We start from the raw sequence: 15,167 nt of genomic DNA on the forward strand, positions 1-15,167 counted from the left end.
CTTTTACAAATCTAGTCTAAACCTTTGAAGAGCATCTATTTATTTGTGAAGACATGAGAAGACAAAGATTCACTATTCTTCCCAATACTGTTTATTACTCTTAAAGTCAAGCATTCTCCTCAACTCAAGGAATGAATGTATCTTTATAAATCATTTAGCATGGCCAGTAATAATTACTTTATTCAACAAATATTTATTGAGCAGCCTCCCTTCTTGATTTTTTGCCTTTCTTCATATGCTGACATCCTATACTGTTCTGTCAATACATCTGTCCTCAGACTCCTCAAAAAGTCTGGAATATTCAAGAAGAGAAACAAAAGAGCACAATGATCTTCCAGAAAGGCAGATACATCAAGAGCAAGCCTAAGTAATATACACAAGGTAGCATTGACAATACCATGTTTTGTTGTTTTTACAAGGCAATGGGGTTAAGGTGACTTGCCCAAGATCATACAGCTGGGTAATTATTAAGTGTCTGAGATTGGATTTGAACTCAGGTACTCCTGACTCCAGGGCTGGTGCTCTGCTCTATCCACTGTGCATGAAATAGTTTCTTAAGGGCAAGTCCTTGATGTCTAATGTTGATGAAGAAAGAAGAAGAAAAAAAAACATGCTGCCCAATGGATTCAGAAGAGTGAGAGTCTCCAGTGTCAAAGAAGCAGAAGAGCTTCTGATGTATAATAAATATTACTATGTGGAGAATAATTTTAATAATACCTATAAAAATCATCATATTGGGAAAAGGAGAGCAGTTGACTATCAAAATTAGCTACCAAGATGCCAAACTATGAAGTAAAGAAATTATGTTAAGTTATTGTATGCATTTTTATTTATATTAAATAAGACTTCAGGCTATTTTATTTATATATATATCCATATGTATGTATATATTTGCATATATATATAAAATATATACATATATTTAACTTGAATTCCCTCTACATGCAAGGAATATTGTAATTAATCAGGCAGATATTTGGGTACAATTTCCAAAAGAAACAAGATTAAATCAGCATGAAAGGCCCCTGCACCTGTAGCCTGTTGTTCAGTCATTCAGTCATGTCTGACTCTTCATGATCCCATGGCAAAAAATCAAAAAATCATTCTAATATTGTCCATGAGATTTTCTTGGCAAAGATACTAGTTGGGGCGGCTAGGTGGCGTAGTGGATAAAGCACTGGCCTTGGAGTCAGGAGTACCTGGGTTCAAATCCGGTCTCAGACACTTAATAATTACCTAGCCATGTGGCCTTGGGCAAGCCACTTAACCCCATTTGTCTTGCAAAAAGCTAAAAAAAAATGATACTAATTGCCATTTCTTTCTCCAGTGGATTAAGGCACACAGAAGTTAAGTGACTTGCTCAGGGTCATACAGGTAGTAACTGTCTAAATTTAGATTTGAATTCATGTTTACCTGACTCCTACCCCTACTGAGTTGCCTAGCTATCTCCTCCTGGCATATATATATATACATATGCCTTAACAGATGCTAGTTGAATACCAAAATAAGGTCAACATTGGCACAAGATTTAGACAGAAAGTATGAAGACATGGATCAATTAATAGACCAAAAATTACTCTGTCAGATCTATGGAAAAGGGAAAAATTTGTGACTGAGTGAGAAATAGAGTACATTATAAATTGCAAAATGAATGGTTTTGATTCTATTAAATTAAAAAGGGTTTTTTTATTAATAAAACCAATGCTGCCAAAATTAGAAGGAAAACAAAAAGTTGAGAAGCAATTTTCATAGCTAGTTATACTGATAAAGGTCTCATTTCTAAAAGATATAGAGAATCACATCAAATTTATAAGGTTGCAAGTCATTCCTCAGTTGAGAAATGGTCAAAGGATATGAACAGACAGTTTTCAAATAAAGAATTAAAGCTATATATATAATTGTATGAACAAATGCTGCAAATAATTACTGATTGGAGAAATGCAAATTAAAACAACTATAAGGTATTACCTTACAGCTATCAGATTGGCTAAGATGACAAAAAGGAAAAATAATCAAAGTTGGAGAGGTTGTGGGAGGAGTGAAGTGGGACATTAATGCATTGTTGGTGGAGTTGTGAACTGATCCCATCATTCTGGAGAGCAATATGGAATCATACCCAAAGAGGAATAAAACAGTCTATACCCTTTGAACCCAGGAATTACAATACTAGCCCTATATTCAGAAGAAATCATAAAAAAATGGGAAAAGTCCCACATGTTCCAAAATATTCATAGCAGGTTTTTTTGTGGTGGCAAAGAATTGGAAATTGAGGAGATACCCATCAATTGGAAAATGATTAAACAAGTCATGGCATATGAATATTATTGAATATTAATGTTCTATAAGAAACAATGAATGGTAAGACTCTAGAGAAGCATGGAATGAATTACAGGAACTAATGTTGAGCAAAGGGAGCAGAACCAAGAGAACATTCTAGACATTAACAACAACATTGTGAGTTGTACAACCTTGATGGATGCAGTTCCTCTCAGCAGTTCAGAGAGCTAAAATAACCCTAGAAGACCAGGTATGGACAATGCTATCCCCATTCACAGGAAAAAAATGAAATAAAACAAAGCAACAGCAATAACAAAAAAAAAAAAACCTTCAGAATCAGAATGAACAGTACATTCACTTTTTTAAAATTTCTCTAATGTATTTCTTTCCTATCTCATGATTTTCTTTCTTTTCCCTTAATCCTAATTCCTCATACCAAAAATGACTAATCTGTAAGCATGTTAACCACAAATGTTTATGTACAATATTCACTGACTGTTAGTCACTGAGGGGAGGGAGGGTGGAAGGAAATTATGTAACTTAAAAAATACACATATATGTGTGTGGATAAACATTGAAAAACTTTCACAATATGTTATTGGAAAAATAAAATAAAATAAAATATCAATTAAAAATGAGAGATATAGATGGATAGATGGATGGATAGATGATAGATAGATAGATAGATAGATAAATGCTAGCTGACTGACTGACTGACCCAAAGTGCTTACTATATCTTTGTTCCATTATAGTAAGTGATAAGATGTAGAAATGAATATTTCTTCTGTGACTGTACAGTCATGAGGTAATGAGATCCCCATCACTAACACTGGCTGCTTCCAATCTAACAGTTTAGAGTCTATTTCTTCTGACTTCCCTCCTTCTGTGTAGAAATATTCAGGAATTCTTTTGAGTCATAAATATTACTTTTATGTTGTGCCTTTTTTATAAGGCCATTAATTCAATATGATTATGGAATTATGTACCTTCATATTTGCTACCATTCACCTAGTTTATTGTAATTTCTTTCTAAATATTCTCCCTGTATCCATTTATATCACCTATTCCTAATGCTTAGGTCTGGCCAAATCTCTACCCTCTCAGAATTCTTCAAGGGCTCCTCATTATCCATTCTATTAAGGTGCTAGGACAGGGAACAAGGAAACATTGTGCTATTTTCATAGGACACTGGATCCCAGCCTCAAGAAGGGTCATCATCAATATTTCTGTTTTTCTAGATCTCAATGAAAGAATTTTTTTTAAGTGATGGAAAAGCTGATTGAATTGAGTGAACTGACTATCTTATAACTCAGTTCTGGATCTAACTCAATTGCTTTTCTATTCAGTTTTGAACCTAATTCAATGTGTGTCTTGTGAGAAAACTTTATTCAATTGTAGGAATTGTGAGAAAGTTGTATGGCATTATTTGAACCCAGTGCATGACTGGAAAGTTGGAACACATTTTTAATTTTTTTTGAGCTGGACCACTTCAACATGATGCTTAGAAGAACCTGGATTATACTGACCACAAACCCAATCAGATCTAAAGAATGATGCTAGGAGTTTTCTCATAATTATGTATCTCAAGCACCCAATAAGTATTTTCTAAAAACTGGCCCCATATGGTCATCTGGTAACTGTTTCTATGTTCTTTTCATCAAATACAGACAGTTTGGGTGGAATAGGACACCTCTTTTTCTGATTTCATGGAATTATACCTGTTCACTCGTTTCCTTCCAATTTGGAAAGTCCTTTATCTTTCTTCCAATTAGAAATCAGATAACCTAATCTTGTATCCTGGTTAATTGTTTTCCCTTAATTAATTGATCTTATTTGACAGTTTTAATGCATAAAAATCTGTCTCGCCCATCTGTATTCAGGATTCAGTGTCACAACTGAGGAGGTCTGGTCTCAATTTGTTGTGCAATTGACATACATTGCTTAATAAATCAATATGCTCGGAAGCTCAAAGCTTTGTTTCTTTAGTCATTTCATCTTTTCTCCTGCCATATCAGTAATTGGAAGCTCTACTGGAAAAGAACCCTTCTCTTTGTTCTTTCCATTTTGGTCTATGCTTTATTCTTATTTCTTCCAACTACCTTTCATTAGCCAAATTGAATGAATACCAGCCTCAAGTCGGAAAAAGATGGTGATGGTTGATAAGTTTCCCACAGGTCCACACTGCTATCTATGCTGAATGGCAATTTCCATGCTGTCAGTTCCTTATATTCCAGGTATTCTAAAAAAAAATGCTAGTATCTATGAAATATAAGGATGCAATGCAATCTGTAGTTTTGAGGTAAGAGTAAAATGAAACTATTAGGTTCCATGCTGAATTTCTAGGCACCTTGTGGTTTAGCACTTGGAATTGTTCAGACTTATTAAAATTACATTAGATCAGAGGTTCTTTTTTTAAATAGTTGCATTCAATTTATTTAGAGATGATTGATGAGTGACTGTAATAGTGACTTCAACTTCTACACCTGGTTCAATGCTGATAAAAGTGATCTGTTTAACAATTTCAAAAGGATTGTACAAACAATAAGGTGTTTGTGGATTCTCATCTGGGATTGATTCCAAGTCTTTGAATGTTCACCACAAGGAGTTTTTCTAGTTGTGATTTGAAGTGTCTTTGAACAGGTCCTTTCACCCTCAAGTTCTTTTCTCTATTTAGAGCAGCACATACTTTCTCAAGTGACTTAAGATTGTGGCAGGTGAGGGTGATTCAGATCCAGTGAATGGCTACTTCAGATTCCACGAGTGAATTACCAGTGTCTGTGAAGACCATGCAGTGGAGCAGTTTCCTGACCAACTTACTCCTTGGTGAGAGTAAACAGCAGTGAGTCAGGAGGAGGTGGGAATGCCACAGTAATGGTACTTTGAACCAATGAATAGATCAAGGATTCTTAAATTATTTTTCTGTCATGGACCATTTGGTAATCTGATGAGATCTATAGACCCCTTCTAAAATTAAGGGTTGTTTTGTAAAATGGAGTTCTGAAGGGAATCAATGATACTGAAATAATCACTGAAATATTTTTTTAACAAAAGCAAGTTCAAAGGTTAAGAATCCCTTCCTTAGAATGTCACAATCTTCATGTCCATGGATATGAAGATTTTTGCCCTTAAATTCCCCTGAAGTTCCTGGCACTAAGCAGAAGATATCACAAGTACTCAATAAATAAGTATTGATTGATCAGTATGTTTTAATTTAATATGTCTTTAGTGTTCAAGATAAGCAGACAGATGTATGTTGTTTTTGCTCTCACCTAAACATAAAATTTAATGGGATCCATTCTCCTTTCTGTCAATAGCCAAGCATTCTTGGAATGTACTCTAGTTTCCATAGCCATAAAAATGGAAAATACCCCAATCTAAGGGAGCTCTGTCAATCAACAAGCATTTATAAACTGTTTATCATGTGTAGGCCATTGTGCTGAGTGCAGGGAATACAAATAAAAGCAAAAAAGAAAAACAGTCCCTGCCCTCAAGTAGTTTATATTTCAAGGGGACAAAAAGGACTACAGATAAAAAGAACTGAAAGGGGCAAGGGCAGTAACAGAACTGGGAGAGCAAAGAGAAATAGTTTCATTTGTTTCAAATATATAACTTCTAATCAAAGAGGATATCAAATCAAAGGTCTGACTTTTTTCTACTTTTTTTTATATACTATCTCCAAGTTATAGATGCATTTCTAAGGTCTATTCTAAGTACTCTCATGAACATATGTACTCTACAATAGATTTTTTTTGCAAGGCAAATGGGGTTAAGTGGCTTGCCCAAGGCCACACAGCTAGGTAATTATTAAGTGTCTGAGGCCAGATTTGAACCCAGGTACTCCTGACTCCAGGGCCGGTGCTTTATCCACTACACCACCTAGCTGCCCCTCTACAATAGATTTTTACACCACCAGGGAACATATTTATGTGACCAAGTCATACTAAAACCAATTGATGCTCTTTTTTGAAGTCTTGGTTGTGTTCTCTCTCTCTCTGCTAGGTATTGTCTTCATGGTCTTCATGCAATGTTGTATCACACTATTTCTACTCTACAATAATCTTGTGGTCTCCGAGGAACTTTCTGCTCCTACAAGCAGTAACTACTAAGCCTCGGGATGTATGTTGTGTTCTAGAATTCGAACCTCTTTTGAGAGGGCTTGTTGATTACTCATCCACCTTTGGTGTCCACCTGATTCACCCAATTCTCCAAGAGTGACTCCAAGAACCTGTAGTGTACATGGTGAACACCTCCTGGTAGAAGGCCTAAAACAAGTTGAGGTAACCATGGGCCTTAATATATGAGTAAATTAGGAGGATATCTAACCCAAACATATGAAGACTTAGACCCAGCAAAATGGGTAGATGAGAACAATTTGACATGAAGGTGACTCAAGAAGATGCTGTGGAGCATTTAGAGCTTGTCTTACATCAAAGATGCCAAGATCATCCACTGAATCACAAGCCATCATTAATCATCCTTACCTTTGCTCTGCCACTGGGCTTCAATGACTCAGGAAGAGATAGTGAAGCTGACAACTTTGTACAATTCTGCCTCACTTAAATCCAATTCACATGCAAATCAAAGCATCAGCCATGATAGTTTTGTACCTCTTTGAAAATGAAGTATGAACAATAACAACAACTAAGCTTCAATCTGATAAGAAATGGGTATAACTTTTTAATGCCTTTTTAAGGGCTTTAAACCATTACATCCATCCAGATAGTGAATGAAAGCCAAAAAAATAAAATAAAAATAAGATTAAATCTATTGCATTGATTCAACTACTAGTGCTAACTCACAGGACCAGAGATCCCTAACTAGAAGAGAACTTAGAGGTTATCAAATCCAATTCCCTCATTTTAAAGATGAGAAAACTGAGACCCATCAAGAGGTCTGTGTTTTCCCCAAGGCTTCATAGGTTAAAATTTTTGATAGGAAGGTCTTTATCCTCTGACTATAAAATTTATCCTTCCCCTTCCCTAACTCCTCCTACTAAAGCACATGCTTTAGTGTTTAAAAAAACATTTTCATTAAGTCCTGTCAAATCCCTCATTATTATTTTAAGGGTATTCTCAACAGACCATACAGGAGCTATATAGGTGTTAGAGTAAGGAGGTCCCTCTCAGATTCCATCATATTCACTGTCATGCAAATTAACCTCTGAGCAAAAAAAGGAAAGGGGGAAACTAGTAGAAACTGGCAATTTCTGCCTTTGTTCCACCATCCTGCTTTTATTATGACTGCCTGCCAGCAACAAAAAAGCTGGTCATTGTTTGACCTTTTGGTCAGCATAAAAAATGCTAGTGTCTCTATAACTGTAATTGTCTGGAGTTTTTTTTTTTTTTTTGGTTTTTTTAGTTTGTAGAGTACTTTCTTTAAAATAATCTTAAAAATTAACATTTATTATTTTGATAACTATTCTAATATCATTGATTTCCTTTGTAATCACATAAATTTTATTTATACATTTAAAAACATCACTTCTGGGAAAGGTTCCAAGCCAAAGCGGTCCATGACCCAAAAATGGTTAAGAACTCTGAGGCTGGATGCTATCTCAGGTGATTCCAGCTCTAAATCAATGATCTTTTGAACAGATTCATCCAAGTCAAAGGTCACACAGTTATTAAGTATCAGAGCCAGGACTCAAACTTAGCTTCCTAGTTCTGAGTGGTCTTTGCCTCTCACTTTAATGGAACAGCATACCCACTCACAGAAATGAATGTAGCCCAACTGAGGACACAGTGTAATAGACTGACTAGAATCAGGCTCAATCAATCACAGAAGACTTCCTGGAAGAAAGAGATTATCAACCTGAGTGTTGATAAAAGAGAAGCATATGGATTGGTGGAGATGAACAGTCACTCTGTATATTTCAGGTAAAATGAAACCCAAATGCTTTTATCTCTATGTGATCAATTATGTGGCGACATAGGCCTGCCCTTATCCCACATTGCCCAGTAAAATGGCTAAAAATACTGGATTAGACATGCCACAGTCCATTTTTATTTTTCTCAGAAATAATAGTATGTTTCATAAGTACAGAGCTTTTCAAAGCACTTTTATATTGATCACCTCAAAAGACAAGAAAATAGGCTCAGCAAAGTCAAGTGACTTGTCTAAGGGCATAAAGGGAGCTGGGAGGCAAGCTAATATAAGAATCTAAGGCCACCACTTTCCAGCATTATCAGTAGTTCATTTGCTGCACATTAAAAGGAACATCTCAAAGCAAAAAAATTTAAGTGGGTGAAAGATTAAAAAAACAAAACAAAGAAGAAATATGAGGGAAAAAAAGAGAAAGGGAGGAGAAATAGATTGAGGGCAAAAAGGATAGAGCAAATGGATGGAAAGAAATATACAGAGTGACTGTTCATCTCTACTAATTCATGTTTCTCCTTTATCAACACCCTAGAAATTTTCTCCTGTAAGGTATATAAGCCGTACTTGGTTTGTAAATTTCCATTTGCATATGCCTTATGTCAAATATTTAAAAGCAAAAATCTGACTGAGTTTATTTTGTATGAAACACAAAATTTTCTTTTTCAATGCAAATATGTCCATGCCTTAGCGACACTCATTTTAGAGAAGCTGGTTTTGAATGGATTCTGAAGCTACAATAACAATACTAACAGGAGGCAGTGAAAATTCTTCATGGATTTTATTTCCCAAGCATTTACAGACCCACTTTCACAGAAGGTGGCCTTTATTGGCCCAAGTGCGGGCAGCAGCCCCAACTCAACTGCCTTAAAATCACTGCCTATCATGCCCTCCCATCCCTCTCCCTAGCCCACAACCAGCTGTCATATGGCTGGGATTCCAGCTGGTTCCTCCTCCTACTAACTACTTAATAAGTCAACTCTCTGCTCTTTTCCCAATCTCTCCCTCAAAGGACAAATTTTCACCAGGATCTGAGTTTGGAAAAAAATCTTGCCCCTCCCCCAGCAGAAAACTGGAAGGAAATCAAATTCCAAGTATGGTTCTGTCATATCAAAAGAGGAAGAAGGAAAGAGAAAAAGAAAAAGGAGGAAAAGAGACATCTGCTTACCTGAGGGACTATCCCTGTCTGATGACAGAACCATTGCCTCTTTTCTTGTGTTTATCTATCTCAAGGTCACAAATCCTTCTTAGTACCATTAGGAAGAATTCCCTATGATTCTTCCTTCAACCATCCTAAGCTAAATATTATAGAGACCATCCATATTCTGATGGAGAGCAGCAAGAAAAATGAGAGGCAGTTGCTCTGCTTGTGATAGAACAAAAGCAACATATATTTATAAATTTATGGAGTTAGAACAAACCTCTGAATTAACTTATGTTAAACTTATAGTCCTCTAAAAAAAGCAATTTGGGGGGCAAAATTATAATCTGTTTATGCCTCCCTAACTTTATAAAATCAATTTTGTTTAAGTAAATAAAATGGGATGTACTGGGAAAAAAAAACCCTGGCTTTAGTCTAATCCTACCTTTTTTGCTTATTATTTGTGTGATTTCTGGCAAGTCATTAAAACTACCTGGGCCTCAGTTTCCTCTTTCATAACATAAGAATGTTAGGCTAAATGATCTCTTTTATGCTCTCCAACTCTGAATCAATGATCCTATGAATTTTTATCCCCATAAAAAGTTCATCTTGCTTTAATCAGTAAATATTTCAGCCTGTTAAAATCTTTTTGAACCCTGACATCATCATCCAGTGCATTCTATATACCTCCACCCTTTCTGTCATCTTAAAATTTGATGGGCCTGCCATCTAAGCTTTTATCCTAGTCATTGATAAAATGTTGATGAGCAGAGTCAAGCACAGATCCTTGGGGTTCTCCATTTTAAAACCCCTTCCAGCTTCTTATCAATCTATTGATAACTATTTTTGGGGCCTAGTGATTCAACCAGTTCCAAATTCAATTAATTGTACTATTGTTTATCCCACATCACTTTATATTTTTCAAAAGGATGTCATGAGATTTTCCTTATATTTAGGTAAGCATAAAACCACAACTAATACCTGATCTATCATTCTGATTTATCTTCTTGTCCAGAAGAAGAAAAGGATAATAGTTTGGCATAATCTGGTCATGATGAATCCATATCTCACCTTTGTGATTACTGCTTCCTTTCTAGATGTTCACTAATTCTCAGTTTAATAATTTCAGTCAAGCTCACAGCATTGAGGGAGATTTGAAGCCTACCTGATTCAGCTGGGTGACAGACACAGTGAATGGAGTGCCAGATATAGAATCAGGAAGACTCACCACCCTGAGCTCAAATTCAGCTTCTGAAACAGTTATTTGATCCTGAGCAAGTCACGTAATCCCTATTTGCCCCAGTTGCCTCAACTGAAAAATCAGCTAGAAAAATAAATGGCAAACACTCCAACATGTCCACCAAGAAAATCCCATTTGGGGTAAGGAAGAGTTTGACAAGACTGAAAATGCTAAACAACAAGCTGGTAAAAAGATATGAGTGAATATAGTGCTTAAAGGGTAATTTAGTAGAGCATCTTAAGAAATTTTGATAGCTTTAATTGATATGCCAAGAGAACTAAATGACCTCTTCTAACACAGGAAGAAGAGTGGCCTCAGAATCCATAAACTTATATGCATCTATTGGGCTAGGCACTTTAATCTAGACAGTCTAAAGTACTGTGACTAAAATGGCCATACACTTTAACCCAAAGATGCCATATTAATACTAAACCTCAAGGATCATTGATAAGAAGTTCATGTATGTACCAAAATATGTGCATTAACTTAATAAATATATATGTGTGTGTGTGTGTGTGTGTGTGTGTGTGTGTGTGTGTGTGTGTGTGCAGTAACATGTTTTGAGTTTTTTGTTTCTGGGAGGGTTTTAAAAAGGAATTAGACACAAAAATAGATGCTCAGTGACATGAGAATGGTTAAACAAATTTTGGTAAATGAATGTGATGGACTATTACTGTACTGTGTGAAATGATGAATGTGATGGATACATAAAAGTACAGAAAATTTGCATGATCTGATGCAAAGTAAAGAAAACAAAGTCCCTCCTCTGCAAAAAAAAAAAAAAAATCCACACAGTGACTACAACAATGTGAATGGAAAGAACAACTAGAAAAAAAAATCAAAAGATGATATAGCAAAATTATGAAGAACAAACAAGATTCCAAAGAAGAGATTTGAAAATATATCCTCTTCCCACATCTTTGCAAAATAGGTAGGATCATGGGCATGACACATTACACATAGTTTTACTTTTTCAACATTTTGATCAGTGACTTTTTTCTCTACTTCCTATTTTTCTTTTTTCTTCAAAAACATTATTTGTTTGAGAGATAATTTAAGAAGTATTGGACTACCTGAAAGCCATGATCAAAGAAGGAACCAAAACATCACATTTTAAGAAACTATAAATAAAGGAAAACCTGTCCCTATACCTTAGAGCCAGAGGGTAAAATAGAAATTGAAGGAATCCATCAATCACCTCCTGAAATTCCAAAATAAAAATTCCAGAAATATTAAAGCCAAATTCCATAGCTCTGAAGTCAAAGAGAAAATACTTCAGTTAGAAAGAAATAATTATAATATCATGAAGCTATAGCCAAAATCACACAAAATTTAGTGGATTCCACAATAATGAAGTGGAGGTCTTGGAATATGTTGAAAGGTATGTCGAAAAATCAAAAGAACTAAGACTACAACCAAAAATAACCTTGCAAAACTGAGTATAATTGTTCATGGGGGAAAAATGGATATTTAATTCAAAAAAGGACTTTTAAGCATTTGTGATCAAAAGATCAAAGCTAAATATAAAATCTAACACTAAAACATAAGAATCAAGAGAAACATAAAAAGGTAAATTAAAAGATAATCTAAGGGATCAGGAAAGCTAAATTGCTTATATTACTTTACGGTAAAGTGATGTGTGTGTGTGTGTGTGTGTGTGTGTGTGTGTGTGTGTGTGTGTGTGTATTTCTCCTAAAAATTTTATTATAAGGATATTTAAAAGGAGTTTACATTGACAGAGAGCATGGATGTTGATTCTGTTGAAATGATTTCCAAGAAGTCAAACTGATAAAAAGGAGCACCCTCATTGAAGGGGAATGGGCAGAGGGGACAGGGAGATAGAATGGAGAAATTTTTCTCATATAAAAGAAACATACAAAGAACTTGGATAGTGGAAGGAAAATGGGAAGAAATGTTGCAAAATCAGTGCTCACCTCACTCTCATCAGAATTGTTTAAAGAGGGAAATATATATATATATATATATATATATATATATATATATGTATACATATATATGTATACATATATATATATATGCACACACACATACTTGAGTGAATATAAAAATGCAATTTATCCAATTAAAAATATGAGGGGAAAGTGAGAAGATAAATGGGGAGGTAATGAGGTAATGATAAAAGTGGAAGTAGATTAAGTGAGAAAGTGATTACAAGGAAAAACTGTTGAGGAGGAACAGGATGAAAAGAGAGAAGAAAATAGGGAGAGAAGTAGACATTTAGTAATCATAACTTTGAATGTGAATGGAATGAGTTCACCCTTAAAACAGAAATGAATAGAATTCAACAATATGTTGTTTACAAGAGACACACTTGAAACAGAAGGACACACAAAGAGTAAAAATAAGGGCTGGAACAGAATCTATAATGCTTCAGCTGAGGTTAAAAAAATAAGTCAGGGTAGCAATAATGATCTCAGACAAAGCAAAAGGAAAAAAAAATAGACCTAGTTAAAAGACATAAGCAGGGAAGCTATATTTTGCTAAAAGGTACCAGAGTCACTGAAGTAATATAAATACTGAACATATATGCACCAGATGGCATGGCTTTCAAATTCTTTTTTTAAAAAGTTAAGTGAGTTATAGGAGGAAATAAACTATAAAACTACACTAGGGGGACTTAATTTTTCTCTCTCAGAACTAGATAAAATTTAACCATAAAATAAACAAGGAAGAATCTAAGAAAATGAATAGAATTTTAGAAAAGTTAAATATGATAGTTCTCTAGAGAAAACTGAATGGGATTAGAAAAGAGAAAAATTTTTTTCTTAGCTATTCATGGCACCTTCACAAAAATCAACCCATGTGTTAGAGCATAAAAGCCTAAATATGAAATGCTTCTTTTCCAGACCATAAAGCTATAAAAATTATATTCAATAAAGGGCTATGGAAACATAGATTAAAAAATAATTAGAAACCAATTAAACTAATCCTAAAGAATGAGTGGATCAAAGACAAATCATTGAAACAATATATAATTTCCTTCAAGAGATTGACTACAATGATACAACATACCAACAGTCTTTGGAGAAAATTTATAATCTCTAAATGTTTATATCAATAAAATAGAGAAAGAGCAGATCAGTAAGTTAGGGGGCAACTTTAAAACATCTAGAAAAAGATTAAATTTAAAATCCCCAAGTAAACATTAAAATGGAAATACTGAAAAATCAAAAGAGAGATTAATCAAATTGAAAGTAAGAAAGTCATTAAATTTATAAATAAAACTAGAAGTCAGTTTTATGAAAAGAAATAAAAGAGAAAATTACTGGTATCAAAAATGATAATAATAATAATAATAATAAAGAGGAAGTTATTAGGAGTTACATTGTCCAAATATATGCCAATAAATCTGACACTCTAAGTGAAATGGCTGAATGTTTACCAAAATGGAAATTGTCAAGATTAAGAGAAGAAATAGAATATTTAATTAACCCTATATCATAAAACAAAATGATCAAGACACCAATAAACTCCCTAAGGAAAAAAATTCCCCAAACTCACAAGTGAATTCTATCAAACATTTGAAGACTAATTAATACTGATACTATAAAAAGTATTTGAGAAAAAAAGGAGCAGTACCAAATTCCTTTTATGACACAAATGTGGTACTGGTAACTAAAGCAGTAAAAGTAAAAACAGAGAAAGAAAACTATAGATCAATCTCCCTAATGAATGTTGGTTTAAAAAAAAACTTTTAAATAAAATACTACCAAAGCAATTACAGCAATGTATCATAAAGATCATACACTATGCTCAGGTGGGATTTATATAAGGAAGGTAAGGTTGGTTCACTATTAGGAAAACTATCAACATAATTACCATATAAATAATAAAACCAACAAAATATTATGATTATCTCTCTATATATATATATAAATAACTTTTAATATAATACAACTCTTTTCTATTAAAAAATGCTAGAAAGCATAGGAATAAATGGAGTTTTCCTTAAAATGAAAAGTAGTATCTATCTGAAATCATTAAATAGAAGCTTTCTCAAAAGAATGGAACAAAGCAAAAATACCCATTATCACTAGTTCTTTCTAGAATAGGTGATAGCAATACAAAGAGAAAAAGAAATTAAAAGAATTAGAATAGGCACTGAGAAACCAAAGCTATCATTTTTTTTGCAATCTACATCATGGTAGAGAATTCTAGAGAAGCAACTAACTTTGAATTCAATTAGTTGAATTAATTAACAATTTCAACAAAATTGCAGGATATAAAACAAACTCATTAAGATCATCAACATTCCTATATGTTACAACAAAATTCCAGCAGCAAGAAGTGGAGAGATTCATTTAAAATAACTGCTGAAAATATAAAATACTTAGGAGACTATTTGACAAAACAAACCAAAAACCTATATGATCACAATTACAAAGCACTTTTTATACAAATGAAGTCAAATCTAAACAATTGAAGAAATAAAATTTGCTTATGGGTATCCAAGTTATAATAAAAATGACAATGCTACCTAAATTAATTTGCTTATTCAATGCCATACCAATCAGATCAACAAAAAAATTATTTTATAGAGCTAGAAAAAAAATAGTAACAAAATTCATCTGAAAGAACAAAAGGTCAAGGGAATCAGTTTTGAAAATGTGAAAG

At 33.9% G+C, this 15,167-nt stretch overlaps 1 long non-coding RNA gene and 1 pseudogene across 2 annotated transcripts in view; both read right to left on the reverse strand.

The window, feature by feature from the left end:
- Positions 1-15,167, reverse strand: part of LOC141500565 (uncharacterized) — a 93,662-nt gene that overhangs the window by 6,346 nt on the left and 72,149 nt on the right. The window lies entirely within an intron of this gene.
- Positions 4,690-5,065, reverse strand: LOC141503465 (small ribosomal subunit protein uS10-like; annotated as a pseudogene).

This window comes from Macrotis lagotis, chromosome X, assembly GCF_037893015.1.
Source record: "Macrotis lagotis isolate mMagLag1 chromosome X, bilby.v1.9.chrom.fasta, whole genome shotgun sequence".
NCBI lineage: Eukaryota > Metazoa > Chordata > Mammalia > Peramelemorphia > Peramelidae > Macrotis > Macrotis lagotis.